Here is a 16,250-nt window from a genome sequence, read left to right on the forward strand (position 1 = left end):
CACAGCTCTGGTTATGGATTTCTATTCTAATGCGCTGCAGCAGGCGCGGGGAGCAGGCAGCGGAGCAGATGCTGGAGCAGGGGACGGCGGGATGCTGATCAATAGGCGAGGCGCTGACCCCGGCCACGCCGCCCGCGCCGGCCACGGCTCCCAGGCGAGGAAGAAAGGAAGAGCGAACACATGTGCTGCTTCCAGTAGGAAATTAAACCGCGGGGGCACTCGGCGCGATGCGCCCTCCCCCCCGCCCGCCTTTCATTTGATTACAGCAATATGAAGTTAACCCTTCGTTAGGTCCCCAAGGACGGATTTCAAGAGCATCCTTCAAATTAGAGGCCCGGCTCGGCAGAACTTTGGCGTGGCAACTTTAAACGGCCAACACCGAACCGGCGGGCGTCCGCAAGCTCCGTCTCAACCCGCGCCTCCCTCGTCCCGCGGCCGGCCGGGAGCGCTGCCGTTGCGCAGCACGCGACGATGCGTTTCGTCTGCAATTAATACGGGATCCGGCGGGAAAACTCCCGGGCCTGCAGCGGCACGGTGCTGTGCGCTCGGCGTAGACTCGCAGCTGAGCTAATTCCTACCGCTGACCCCGCGACTCCAGCACCCAGATGTCGAGGAGATAACTCTTTGTTAACCAAACAATGAATTCCAACCAGAACAGGGTGGGAAATATTCTTAGAGTGTTTCATTAGCAATCTGGCACGGGATGGTCTTTATCCTGCTCGCTGCTGCAGCGTAGGATTTTCTGCCTCAAAACAACAAACCCAAGAAACTAAAAAAACCAAAACAAAAACAACCCAACAAACACACCCAGGTCCAAAACAAAAAAAAAACCCCAAAACAACAAAATCCCAACCCTCCTCCCAGCAACATTCCTCCCAAAACCTCCAGATGAGAGGGGGAAAAAAACCCCCTTAAATATTTTTGCATTTACTTTTTTTTTTTTTTTAATTACTAGCAGAAACACACAATTAATTGTAATGATTTCCTCCAAATAAACTGGCAGCCATTTGGGAGATTTTAAAATGAAATAATGTCTATAAAAGTAGTGCTTTTTACAGTTTCATTTGTCTCATGAAAATTTGGTATTTTCTCACAGCGACGTGCCTCCATTTAATCATGCTAAAGGGTGACACACAGATCCATTTTCTTGACAGGACGGTTGATCACCCTATCACAGTAAGAAAATTAATAACCTCAAATAGCTCTATGTGGAAAACAGAAGCTACACTGGTGAAAGGACAAAAACGTTCTACATTTTAGTTGTAAAAATAACACACTTCCAGATCCACACACCAAAAGAGAAACCTATCGCGTGCGTGTGCGTACCCAGCTGGGTTTTCTTTAGACAAAATGACCTTATTAAATATTTCAAAATATCTCCGTTTTTGGGAATTAAACATCCACAACTGCTTAGAGGAGACAGCTTTACAGATAGCACAAAGCATATTTATGAAGTCTTTAAAATATAGGTAAAATATTTCAGAAGTTTAAATTATTTAAAAGGCTGTGAGATATTGATTACTTCATTTAAAAAGCAGTCAGAGAGTACAGCCATGAGGTCAGGATAAATTTAACAGTTTGAACCACTTTACTAAATAACTCTAAAGATCACATTAATTGGCTTTGCAGAGTTCTTGAGTAAAATTAATTTTATCCTAGCTTACAATAAAAGGATTAAAAGACAAATTAAGTTCTCCAGGTTTAACTGGAATAGGAATCAATGGATTTGAATTAAGGCTGAGGCGGTTTTATGAGAGATGGACTGCTACCAGATACTTCATATCTGCTATTAGGCGCATACTGATGGTACTCCCGTATTGTATTAGGTATTAAAGCATCGCAGAAGAAGGTGCCAGACCCATTTATTACTATCAAACATACCGTCTGAACCCGTGGTGCTGCCGCGGTGGTTCTGAGCACAGAAGGGTGGCCTCCGGTGGCCCCAGTCCACCAAAACCATGCCCAGCCCTGCTCCATCAAACGGCCACCAACACGGAGAGCCACCCAGCCACAGCGTGGTGAATGACAACCCAACACAATTAATTACAGGGTTGTAATTGTGTCCTATGATTTAAATGAAAGCGTAATCACTGAGATTTAGTTGCAACATTTAATGTGCATAAAATTCTTTAAAGTGAAAAAAAACAGGAAAGATGTTGCAGTAGCCCCATTTCCATATGCTCCGACAGCCAAGAAAGAATCCTCATCTGAGCTCAAATACAGTGCCAGGTACACCAGAGCGAGGGTCTGCAGGCTTTCAGCAGTGCTAAGCCCGTTAATACGTATAAAATTTTGAAAAATATACATTTGAAATGAATAAAATAATTTGCTCAAGACCACAAACATACTTTGCATCAAATGTGGTAGAGAACTCAAACCTTGCATCCCAATCTGTTTTTTTAAGGGTACAGAGAAAACCAACAACTAAAGCCCTCTCGATTTTTGTCACAGCTCATTATTTCCCAGCACTGAATGCACGCAGTCAGAATTCACTATCTATAGATGAAAGCTTGCAAACTGAACTCCATGGAAAGCATCATCGCTTTTCTGTCCTGTCTGCCAAGTCTCTCTCTGCATTTCTTCTGACAAGTTTTCTGTTTATTTATGAAGGGGAGGTTTGTAACTGGGCAGGTTGGGATAAGGATTTCCATCCATCCTTCTTTTTCCTCTCTCTCTTTCAGGCTTGAAAAAAATACACAGTTAGTTAAATTCAGAGAATCCTCACAGTCCTTCCATCAGATGCCAGGGAGGAAGCAAACACACACCAAAACATGGGAGAGACTGAACTTATTGGCAACAACCACTGAAACTGTTCACATCTGCAACTGTAATCATTTTTCTGTACCAGATGGGATATGATAAAAGAATGCACAAGAGCTACAGGGGGGGAATGCAATTTTGCTTAGATTCATCTTGACTGTCAATAATTTAAAATATTTCTTCATGTCAATTGCACTATTTTCTTACAGTAAATAAATTTACATAATGCTCTGCTTGTGAACTAAAAAGGAAATAGCAAAAAAATTTAAGAAAACTGTATACTAAATGTGCCTATGAGAGATACTTATCCTTACCTTTAATTGTTCAAGATTCTTAAACCAGTCAAAGCCATGCTATGGGTTTGCCTACATTTCTAGTTTTTCAGATTATACACAGATGAATAATTACAGTAATTTCAGCACCTCCTGAAAGCTTATAAAGCCAGAGAGTTCACAATAAATCAGAACTCAAAAAAATATTATAAAGAAATAACAATAACAGAAAGTGGCCACGAGGAAAATGTAGAAAGACAGGAAACAATCTATTTTATCTAACCTTACGAAAACTGTGGTTACTCATTACTAACCTCACATTATTAAAAGTATTTTGATTGCTTGAAAGTGCAGCCATTCCTATATACACAGCTCCCTCCACCGGCACAGCAGAGAAGGGTCCCCGTGAGCCCAGCCCTGGGCCGGGACAGGCGGCAGCAGGGGCTCGGACCCATCTCACCTGACTGAGCTCCCGACCCCTCACTCTCAACGTGTTACTACAAAATATTAAGTGACTCCATACAGTCTCTTCACACCTCTACAGTTTGGCTTAGTCTCGAATAACCACCTTAGTTTTTAAGAAAATTAAGCACCTTCCCATGACAGCAACAACAGCAGCAGCAACAACAAAACCCAAACCAAACCACCACCACACCCCAGAACCCCCAAAAGACAGCGTGGGTTTTGGATGCGGGTCTTTTGCTTACAAGTGGTCTTTGCTAAATACACTTCTGGTAGTTCAAGTTACATTTGCTTAATTATTATTTGGTCCTACTATCAGAGTGTAAATGCAACACACATGAGAAAATTTGGTCCAACAGAAGGAAAAATAAATCTGTGTCTAAACCTACCTTTTCTTTGACTCCTTTCTGCTGTGCACAGCCTCTACACAGGAGCTGAAGTTCCTGCCTGGAAGTGCCAACACCAATGGGAAGCTCGGGAACTTCTCCCAGTGAAGCCCTGTCAGCCCACCCCCAAGACAGTAACTTCTCACAATGTATTTCCTTATTTCCTCAGTCACTACATGCACTCAGAATGCTTGTACTAAAGATAGCGCTAAATACCACGGAAAGACCTCTTCTGATAAAATAACGTATAAAGAACAATTGTGAAAGGACACGTACCCGGGTGAAATATGCCACGGAGTGCTGCCAAGTGTGTGCCAAAGTTAAAGCTACCTTGGTGAAGGTTTATCTTACACATTCATTCTCCTACCACTTACAACAAAGGCAAGTATAGAAAGCTTTTTTCTTTGGAGCAACTTATTTCTATTTTTGGTCTTTTGTTCATTGATAGTGACAAAATGTCTGCAAATAGGGAAAACTGACACATTCCTGAAGTTGTGATCCTTACCGCTTCTAAGCCAGAGCAATTCCATAGTCTTCAACATATTTATGAGATTTACATGAGTGCAGACTGAAAGCTCCCATGTTTTGTGAAACTATTTTTTTTTCTCCTCCCACATTAAAAAAATATTTTCCAACTTGACTGCCACCATAACAGTCAATATACGTCAGTTGAGCACAACACAGAAATCTGGCAATACAGTGGTTAAAGAGATTATCTGTGATTGCTAACTCTGAAACATAATACTTATCTTCTATGGTTATTAAGCATTTTTTACCATTTTCATGTTTGCTGTTTTCATAGCACTTCATGTTGGGCTGTTCCAGGAAACACATATGAGAGGGAGAATCAAACACAGATTTCAAACAGTAGCTTGCTCACTAAGACATAACACATTTTGTAATCAATCTTTTTACTATTCCTATAATTGAGATGAGAACTATAAAAGATTAAAACCAAACTACACTGTAGCATTATCCATATATAGTTGAAATTCACACTGTTTGAATTAAAATTTACTCAAAAAAAGAAGTACAGGCATCTTAGCAACATAACAATTAGTATTTTTAAATTAAATTGCTTGCTGTGTTTTAGAAAGGTATCTGCTAAAAACTATTAGACACGGGAAGAGAGCCACGTAAGAAAAAAACCAATACATTTTGAGAAAGTTTCCTGCACATTTCTATTATTCTCATTGATAAGGTACATACGTTTTAAAAAGAGATATGTATGTGTTTAGATAGTGAAAGAGGACTCGATAAAACCACTTGAAAATAAATTAGGTAAGGATGAGCAAAACAACTGCTCTGGAATAAAAACAAGAGCTGGTTTTGAGGGGCTTTGTTTTGTTTTGTTTTTCCTCCCCCCAAAAGTCTCCTCCCTGTTGGCACGCTGAGCTGTTTTATTTGATAATGCCTGTCTTGCTATTTTCTTCTCGTGTCCACAGCGAGGTATTTGAAATAATGGAGCTTTGTTACTACTGTAAAGACTGGAAATATTTAAACCTTATTTTTTTAATATTTCATAGGACATCTTACAACAGACAAGTTTAATAACTAAGTATCATTAAATCACATAGCTTTGTATTATTAAATGCAGGACATTTTCTGGTTTACTTTTTGATAATGTATTCCCTGTGCGACACCAGTAATATGGTTTCATGCAGGTAGCCAGCTGCAGCAACTTCAAAAGACAGGAGAATTATAAAACCTCTCATGGTGAATAATAACATTTATTAGATGAGTATAGAATATTATTTTTAGAAAAGACCATTGCAGCCACCAAAAGATTTAAAAAAGTTGGGGAAAAAAAAAAGTTCCTCTTCCTTAAATTTTTCATTTAAGACCCTATCTCAAATCAAAGGGTCTGACCCCACCGATGACCTCAGGTCAGACACCCGGGGAGGTTAGAGTCCACATGTAAATCCCCATATAGTTTATCCACACGCTACACTGAAACATGCGCTACTGAAAAATGGCAATGTATTTGTTAATTAAAAATGGTAGTTTTCAGGATAACGAAACCTGCCAGGAATCTGTTCGCCTCCCATCAAAGCATTACATAGTAGCTACTGGCAGCCTTAAGGGTTAAGACACTGATTTTCTTCTGCATAGGTGGTGCTATTTTAAGCCAATGGTGTGTTTAAACCCACACCAATGAAATCAATACAGCACTGCTCTACTCAAGGTGAGACCAAATAAACCTGTCGGAAGCTCTGAGAAATAGGCTTTGCAGTACACACCGAGTGCTAAGTGCCTTTCAGCCCAGAGATCTGTCATTAAATAATCATTAGCCATCATTCATTCTTCCTAAAAAGCTCAACGCCTGAACTTGTTCGGTATCCACTAGGCATTAGTGCAGCCCCCCCATGCTCATTAGCGCTTCGGGATGGTTGCACCGCTCCTCAACAACGCGCTGCCTTGGTCCAGCACGCCTGGAAACGACCGCTCCTCCACGAACACAGTGCTCACGCACCTCCCAGCCTGCCAAGCCTACTTCATCCACCAAGCACGCCCTAAAAATTTTACAAATGAGCGTTTAAGTCACTTGGCCTTCTCTTGCAACAAGACAAATGTGTAGTATGGCTCTCTGTGTTTACCCATGCGCTTAGGATTTGCCAAAAACATTCTGTACCTTGGAAAAGCCGAACAGCATTGCCTAAATCCTGGGCTGCTTCACGCATTCAGATTAAAGCTAGTGACAGAGGACACGTATTAATTACTTTCATACAGTTATAGATTCTTACCTGGCCTCGCTGCAACTTTTTTGCAGTAGGAAACATTGACTTGAGTGCCAATTATTACTTTATAACGAAGCTATATGAAACTAGCAGCAAACTGGTTTCATCTATGTAACTGCAAATACTAAGGTTGCTAATGTCAGTCACTGTCCATCTGTAACATACTAATAAAAACCCAAGAGATTTAATAGTTACTGAATACCTGAAGCAAGGAAAACAATGATAATTGTCATCTTTGGAATATACAGGCATAGAGGTTAACCTGTTTTCTCTTAGCAATAAACCTTCCTTTTTTCACCAATGCTTTGTGAACTCCGTGCTGAAAACATCTGTTTGCTTTCAAAAAGCAAGCAAAAAAATGAGCTGTTTTCTTCAGTATGCGTTTTCACCAACAAGCTTGACTAAGCAATCATCATCTTAAACTAATTTAATTCTATTATATGCCATATAGCCCAAAGTATTTAATTACTTAAGAATAAATTTTACCAGTGACATTTGATTGTTTCATACCACATCCGAAAGCCACAGATGTCAGCTATGTAAGTACTAATTGTCCCCCAACCTTGCAGTTTCAATTTTTAGATGTAGTTTTGTGCTGCAATTTCCAGAAATCTGTATTTCTCTTCATAACTGTCTACATAAATGAGTCATAAATAAAAGCATTTTAAATGTTCGTCACACCTTTTCAAAATTTTGATTATAATCACTTTAATGTCACTTCTAACAAGGGAAGTTTTGATGCATTAACTCAGTGCTTTAAAAACAGCAAGTCACACTGAATAAAATGTGCCTGATATTTCCCCAACTGAACAGCAGAGAATCCATTTTGTCTTTGACTATTTCCCTGCTCTCAGCCCTGCAAGGAAGCAGCATCCTCACCCATTTTGTGTTCCCAGATGCTGCAGCACAGTGAAATATTCCGTCATAAAAGAAATGGTACAGCAGAAGAGAAAATTCCAGTAAACGGCCACAGATTAGAATGATGGCTGCAAAGAGTACTTATGCTATGTAGAAAAGCACGTTTCCACATGAGCCCAGCAGCCTTATGAAAATTACAGCGTGATGTCTGTCTTGCAGCTTTCTAAATGTATGACAACTCTGAGCATTTAAATAACTCTACCATTAAATTATACATATCTTGTAATTCCATCAGAGAAACCAAATATTACAGACAAGTGAAAGACTGTATTACTAACATTTGTATTAAAAGTAACTAGTTTGCACATAACTAAACCCAGATAAATGTAAACATAAGATTTTTTTTTTTTCAACAGCACTTAATAAGCTGTTACTAAAAGACAATTAAATAAATTTATTGTTGAGTTCCAGATCTCTTTAGACACAGGTAAGACTCCAATAAAACCAGTACAAATCTGGACTTCACATTCTGAAGTATGATTATTATTTTATTGAAAGGAACATAAGAGTAAAGCTATTTTAAATTATAGTCATTTTGAAACCAAATGGCAACTTTTTTGATGCTTTATGAAGAAGATGTTGTTCCTATTGGAAATCAATAGGAAGGCAGAAGAAATTAGATAGCTATGATTTGCCAAGAAATCAATAAGAAATAGAGCAATATCAGAACCCACGTTCTTTAACTTTTACATATTAAAATTTGACTTGCATGTGAACAGAAATTTAAGAACTTACAGGAGAAAATTCGTGAGGTGCCATTATATTTTTGTGATGTATCCATCATATCATGTCTGACAATTTAAGGTATTTTGCTTTTAAGACCTTTCTGATTTTGACAGACTAAAATACATTCCCACTGCTTAAAGACATTATTTAATTTGAAATGATTTAATACATCCTTAAGAACATTCTGTAACACAAAAAATCACTGTCAAATATTTATTTGCAGGCACCTCCTATGATGCTTTGCCTCAGCCATCACTGGGAGGGGCAGGGGGAACCTACAGCTGCAAAGGCACCAAACCTGCACTTAGTAAATCGTGGCGCAAGAACAACGGGTAGTGCTGAGCAGCACCCCACAACAAAGCAAGTTTTTCTATACAGCAATATTCGGGGGAAAAGGAAAGCTTTTAGCAGCATAACAGAGAGAATTTAGACTAAGATGGGGGTAACTTTCATCAGGAATTTTTTGCCCCAACTTACCCTCCCTGTCCCTGTCCCCCCCCAACCCCAACAAAAAAAAACCCCAAACCCCTGCGTTGGGAGGTACTTTTCAGCACTGTTCCAGAGCCTTCCCATACAGCCTTTGCACTCCAGGTACGTCCTGGTATGACAGTATAGGTACACAAACACATTTCAGTTCCTGCCCCATGCCTACAGATGGAAAGGAATTCCATTGATACTGTGAAACACATTTTATTTGTTACTTGTTTAGCAAAATAGAGAGTCTTTAGACCAACATTCTTTAACACTTAAACAAGCTTTACTTAAACTATAGTAGACTCTACTTTTCCACGGGATCATTTTAATCAAACAGCAAAAGCAACAAGAGGCAATTCTCATTTTCTGATTCGCTTTCAACCGATACAGCTAGAAACTGGAAAAACGGCATCTCTTCAAGAGGCAGGTGCAGGTTTGCGCGGGAGCAAGGAGCGGCAGCAGGGAGGGAGGAAGCCCTGGGGCAGTACCAGAACCGCACTGGCCCTGCAGAAGCTGAAGACCCTCCGCCGCGACCGGGGAGCCCCGGGGCTGGGGAACCCCAGGGCCGAGCCAGTGCGATGCACGACCCTGCGAAGCAGTTCCCACCCTGGTACAGGCAGAGAGGGACCCGGCGCTGCCTTTCAGCACGTGCGATTTACACACGGCTTTATCGAGGGCTCCAGTGCTGAATACAGAACACACTCTATTTGGCTTTCAGTCAATTAAGCTTTAAGCTGTCAGCAAACAAGACTTTTAAGTTAATTTTGAATCACCACAAATCAAGTTGAAGGTTGTGAAAGGGCACGCTCACATGCCGGCATGAAAAAAGGCAGTTTAATTGCCTCTGAATAGCTATTATATGCTGCAATTGGCCTATTGAATCTTAGATGATCTATTTATTTATCAAAGTGCAAAGACTGGTAAAAGAATGAAGTGTATGAACTTTAATCATCCTCTCTCTTGCGTAAGTAGGTAAAATTAAAGTTTTTGCATATAAGTAGTACTCTCGAAATTATATCTTTTAACACAGGTCAATATGTTTACATTATATTTTACTTTTGAATAGTTACAGCTGTCCAAACTACAGCTGAAATGTGAAAATAAGCAATTTCCAATACAACAAGGCATTGCTATTTTTTTTTTAATCTTCCATCAGGTTTTTCATATACTATGTAGATAACTGATGTTTTGAACCTGCTAGCTTGAAAACCTGACTATCCAGAAGGTGTAGAAAAATGCTGTAAAATGCTATAAAACCAGCTGCTATTAAAGTGTGTTACAAAAAACTGCTACAAATTTCATACTAGACCTCTGTCTTCATGAAAAATAGTTTTGTTGAGAATAAAATGACATTGGACAGAACCCACAGGAATGGGTCTTCAGAACTTAGAAGTTTTTTCATTGATCTACCTAGAAAAACTGCAACACAAACTACAGAAATGCCATTTTTAAAATGTATCAGCAGAACTAATTAATTTTAAGAATAACATTCTCTAACTTTGCTGTGACTAACCCTATGCTTACAATACACAGTTAACCATGAAAAGGCTCCAGCTGGTTTCTTAAGACAAGGCATACATATATACACACACACCCCCACGCAACAGTAAACTCTAGAATTATCACAAGTGAATGGACAAAATTTCTCTTTTTGTACCTAACTACAAGAAGATGCGTTCAAATGTTAATAGTCCAACCAGCTGCAATTCTTCACTTGTTAAATGATGCAAGATGCTGACTAGGTATTCTCCTTCCCTTCAAATCCTACTCACAGAACAAGACAGCCTGGGGGAATTCACATCATGTGTTTTAGGTAACCGAAGGACAACCCAGGACCCCAATTGCCTTGAGTTACTGGAAAGAGGTAGGGAAGGAAATTCAGAATGCCAAAATCAGGAGCCTCAAGGTACAGATTGGTACCCACTGTTCATTGCTCCAAATGTCAGCCTGGTCCCTTGTACAGCTTTTGTTTTTCATTGCTCCTTTCACCCTGGGGGAAGATTCACAAACTGAAATTGTGATAATGGCTCCCTTACCCACTTAACATTGGCCTCAGTCAAAACACTCCATGTTTTATGTTCTTCCTAGCATCAGGTCCTGCAAAACTTGCGTGAAGAAGCATGGTTTGCATATAAAAACTGATGAATTATGCGTAGCTAAAAAAACCTTCAAAGAATCATTGAGAAGTAGTGAAAAAGATCTGCCAATGATGGAAAAAAGTAACCCAAACTACATGTGTGAAAAGTTTGCTCTTCCAGCACTAGAAGAGACCAGGTGTAAGGAAAAGATGAGGTTACAGCTAAATTTCTCGTTTCACACCTGCATTTAATCAAGCTGTCCCATGGCATGAGGAAAGTCCAGATGGAGCTCTGGAAGAAGAGGCCACTACTCCGGTGACTGCTGAGGCTCTGCGGGGCTGGAGAAGGGGAGAGGAGAGGCTGGCCGCAGGCTGCGGCACAGAGAGCATGGGAAGCGAAGCCCAGCACAGTCCTGCAGGCACGGGCCAATCTGCCAGTCTCATGGTGTTACGGCTACCTCCTGCTTGCTCTGAGCAGCGCAGCTCATTACACGGCATGAAGAGAGATGGGTCAGGAGGATTTTCTGGAGAGAGAAGCAGAGCTTCCACAGAGCACTTTGATTCATGCAAGAAAGATGAATGTTTAGGGCAAATGAGATGCAACAGCTACTCACTACATCCAGGTGACCACACAAGACTTTCCTTGGGCAGGAAGGTGAAGGATGGGGGTTTTACGGCACATATTTATGATCTCATCCTGGCATACCATGCAGACTGGTACAGACCACAGTCCTGCTATCACAAACAATTACCTGGTCAACAATTTCTGCTCAGCTGGTTATTGGGCTACTGGATACCTGTAGCTAGTTCTGGGATGTCAACACAGAGAAATATTTTCTTCTTTTTTTTTCCGTCAAACATAGACTTAGTGCTGAGACAACACCTGATATTTTTGAGAAGGAAAATAGGTCAGAGGAGGTGATAGGGCATTAAAGTCACAAGAGCAGTACACAGAGCAAGTGTGCTTTAAACTGATGAAGTGGGGACCTCTGAAAGGATTACCCCAAGAAATGTAGTCTACATATTGTCAGGGGTACAGAAAGTGTTCAGATGACATATGAAGGCATATGAACCCACGGATGAGGAGACCACTGGATCCATGCAGACCTTATCTCTTCCTCCACAAATCAAAGCAGACCCTAATGCACCAGCAGTTTAACTCTGAGTTATAGAGATGTCCTGTACCCACACAAGTAAACTCTGCCCATGTTTGGTTCTTTTAATAAGCAATATATAATTATAAATGAAATTGTGGCTTGACATTTTAAACCTTATTTAACTTCTATGTAAGTTATCACAAGCGAGTCCAAAAACATAAATTAAAAAAACGCAGAGGTTTCAGGTCTTTGCTTTACGACACTACTTCATTGCCTCGGGAATTCGTATAACCTCAGGGCAATAGCATTTAGATATCTACGTAACAAACACAGCCATTTCAGAATTGTTATTATTGCTGTTGATGCAGTAAATTCATATTCTGTAATGAACTTACTGGATTACAGATGGAAAACAGCTCATCTGTTGCATAAAACAGTAGACAGTGATCTCAAACTACGGATGTCCAGTAAAGTTAAACAAAAAAACCCTTCCCAATTTCAGAAGTTGCTTCAAGACTAAAGGAAACCTTGAAGTTGTATGTTATATTTAACAATATATTGGTCATCAAGTAAATGATTCATGTAATAATAACCAGCACAAGCTTCTCGGAAAGTAATCTCCACATGAAATTCCTAGACTCCAGTAGTTCTTATGGCAACACTCTTAAGAACTGTCTTCCATGTGGAAATAGTTAATTTACACAAGAAAATACTGCTAAAAGCCATGGATACTATGTACATTAGCAGCAGAACAGCTTCTTAAAGCATTTGGTCCATGATTAAAGCTAACATCCCAAGACACTTACACCTTGCCAGCACTGTTATATTTAGCATGTGCAATCAAGCTTAAACTTACTGAGGTGGATTAAGGGAAATCTGAGAGATGTTTGTCACCACACACCTTTCTGAAATGCTGGACGTTAGAAGGAGCTGTACCAATGCTGTCACAGGTCCCAAAGCCAGCACGAGGGTAATGTTACCTGCATTAGCTGTGTTTTACCAAAGGCCTCAAAGCTGCTGCACTTCTTGCTAGGGCTGTGGCACGTGCTGCAAGGGACTTCCCTGCCTGCTACCATGCAGGGAGTAAAACTCCCGTCGAACATGAAAACACAAAGGCTTGCTGTGCCTCTGAAGGAATTCTTCAAATCTAAGACAAACATGACAACATAGGCTTTTTTTTTTTTGCAAAACAACAGCTGTAAAGAAGCTGGCTAAGAACTGTAGCGAAGCTGGCGGCCTTATTATGTCCCAAATGCATTGCCCAGAAATGACAGAAAACAGAAACTGCTTATACGCTCATGTGCCTCAACCATTGAAGAAAACATCGTATAGAAATTTAAGCATATTCCTGCCACACACTTTAATGCCATTACACTATTATTAGAATGAAAAAAGAAAACCCAGGAAGTATGAGACTTACGAAGCTTTTGGTTGCAATGCTAACCAAAAAGGAGGCATAACAGAATAAAAAGAACACAAAAAATGAGGACTTGCAAGAACACTAGAAAAACTGTGCTTCAATACATCGCTTTTATAACCTGTGCCTCTTTAAAACTCCACTTCTACACCTGAAGAAATTACTTTAAATAATTTTTACTGTAACTATCTTTCAAAAGTCTTTGAGTTAAGGAAAACATAACACTGAAGCATCTCTGCCTAATGTCACTGAGAGAAGAATACAATTAAGGTATAAATGTTTTTCTAAGACAAAGAGAACTAACTTTTCCCAAGTTAATACGGTTTTTCAGAGTAACTGCAGCACAAAAGGAGACTGTGCAGCGCTGGAAGAAGACATCTGCCACCAAAACAACAAAAGAATTTCAGACAAGAGTCCCAGATTGATTTTCACAAAGTACTGATGTATAAAGCACACATTGATGCCAACTTCCCACTTTCACACACAAAATAAGACTGTGTAAGGACTGACACTACTTAGACACATTATGCGAAGTTTAGTATTAAGCCATATATCACCAAGTAATTATAGATACCAGAAAGTTTGCAAAACTAAATGAAAAAGTTATGTTTTCAAATACAAAAGCAAGCATTTGTAGATGAATGCATGTTAAAGACCGCTTCTTGTGCTACACTAAAAAAAATCAATATTTAATACCATCTTTATTCAAAACCGCACCGTCTGCAAATATGGCTTCCATGCAATATACTGATTCCACTGAAATATGTGATAGATGAAGTAAATACTTTAAAATTTGAAAAGTTACCTGCTCCTGTGATTAAGTTCTGGCCCGTAAATTAGTACGACACGGTGTAAATACATAGGTATAGAGAGAACGCTAAACTGAATTAACACACCGAAACATCCACCTGTAGACATGGCAGCTCTGCCAGGTTTTTACGCCCAGCGGATTCGCTGCCCTCGTGGGAGGCACGAAGAGAGGCCGGGCTGTCCCCAGCAGCTTTCACTGCTAGTCCGTCACTACGCAAACCCCGCAGCAGACGGGTAACTGCAATCGGAGCTCTGCACACCCTTTCCGAAGCAGCTCCCCGAGATGACACCTTCCAGCTGGCAGACAAGCAGCTGCTGAACAACGTGAAGCTGGCACACGTGGCCAGGTGCCCAGGTTTTTCTGTTTTCAGCTCCGTGGCTCACAAGCTGAAGAAAAACCGATGTTGCCTCCCACAGAGGACAAAGATATTTAACAATGCTGCAATCCAAGTTGGAGCTTAAAACCTATGTATATCGCCTTTGTTAAGTAAATGATGTTGAAATTTTTATTGAAGTTTTTGAAGTGTCAGTTATTTCTAAACCAACATAAACGTTACAACTCAAGGCGCGCTGGCAGCCCAGTTCGTATCGGGCTCTGTGGCAGCCCTTGCCCAGCTCCTGCTGCAGCTGCCAGGCGCTGCTGAGGACGGACCCTGCAGCGCTCAGCGCTGCCCACAGCTCCCAACTCCGCAAATGCTCTGCTCTATGCTTCTCCGTTAATTAGAAAACACCCCACCAGTACCCAAACAAACCAGTTTTCTTGAATTAGTACTTCCTTAATGAATACATGTAGCACTCTCCCAACGCTGACAGATGCCATTCAGACAGATGTCAAGCCCATAACGCCCTCACAGAGAGCGGAGCTCTTAATGGCGTTTACTGGGCGACATCTGCTTGACTGGCAGATGCCCGTATCTTTTCCAATAAATGCAGCTTTGTTGAAAAAACCCCATGTTTTTACATGAATTATGTTCCCTTAAAAAAAAAAAAAAGGAACAGAATTTTACCCATACTTTCATGCTTCCTTGTAGACAGCTTATTACAAATTCTAGGAACCTAGATTCTCAATTAACTTGGTCTACAATTACCTATTTGGCACATTTCTCAAGGTGCTTCAGAATTCCTGTTAATACACAGGAAAACTCCATTAAAAATTAACTTTTACATGTTAAATAACCTGTGTCTGTGAACTCATATTCCGTTTTCAACTGTAACAGAACAGACAATGTGACAGAGATGAGTCACTGTGTATTTTCTCTATTTTCTTAATTAGCATCTGAAAGGGATGAAGTTTGCTTTAGATGATAAACCCCTCACTTTTCTGGTGTTTTACACAATAGTCAGTGCATGATATGGTAGATGGTTTTCCAATGAGTGATTAAATACAAATTAAAAGCTTCTTTGATCTCTCTATGGTGGGCTTCAGAGATACAAAAATGTATGTGACAGGATTTGTGGAAGGTACTCAGGTTCAGGATAACCTACTTAAAAGAAACCCAGCAGGAACTTTGTCCAGAGGTTGACTCTTTTGGCACCCTCATTGTGCTGAACAGTGGGCCACTGGCTTGTTTGCTGGGGATGGCAGATGGTTTCATTTGTTGTGTACCTCCACTCCACCCCAAATTTTCAGTGGAAGTCTGGCTGGTAACGGGAGGGACGCAATGGGCAATGGCACCTGTCGCTCCCACTTCATTGAAGTCCAGCTCCAGCAGTAAGAAAGAGAATGAAGAGAAACCACCAAAGTAGTCCAGAAGCTCAGTATATTATTAAAAAATAAAGAAAAAAGCATAGTACATGACTTAACAGATGACTGTCTACAACTTTCAGTTTGCAATTTGTTGAAATATTTTCTTCTGTTACAGGGTAAGCCTTTGAGTAAAAAATTGTAATAGCACACAGAGAATAATAATACATCACCTAGGAACTAATTCAAAACTACTTCAAATAGTCATATGGTACCAAAATCGGAAAGCCTAGACAGTGCAGGTAAAATAAGAAGTGCTCAAAATATGAGAAAATGCTGGAAGTGAAAAATGTTTGCAGATGCCTTCCATGTACTGCTGCACTTCAACAGCAGCGACGGTGTGTAAGATACAAGATGAATCAGAAGAAA

At 40.3% G+C, this 16,250-nt stretch overlaps 2 protein-coding genes across 11 annotated transcripts in view; one reads left to right on the top strand and one right to left on the bottom strand.

The window, feature by feature from the left end:
- Window positions 1–16,250, top strand: part of TXNL1 (thioredoxin like 1) — a 184,971-nt gene that overhangs the window by 86,910 nt on the left and 81,811 nt on the right. The window lies entirely within an intron of this gene.
- Window positions 1–16,250, bottom strand: part of WDR7 (WD repeat domain 7) — a 151,109-nt gene that overhangs the window by 73,002 nt on the left and 61,857 nt on the right. The gene's annotated exons all lie outside the window — the stretch shown is intronic.

The sequence above is a fragment of the Haliaeetus albicilla genome, chromosome W, assembly GCF_947461875.1.
Source record: "Haliaeetus albicilla chromosome W, bHalAlb1.1, whole genome shotgun sequence".
Taxonomy (NCBI): Eukaryota; Metazoa; Chordata; class Aves; order Accipitriformes; family Accipitridae; genus Haliaeetus; species Haliaeetus albicilla.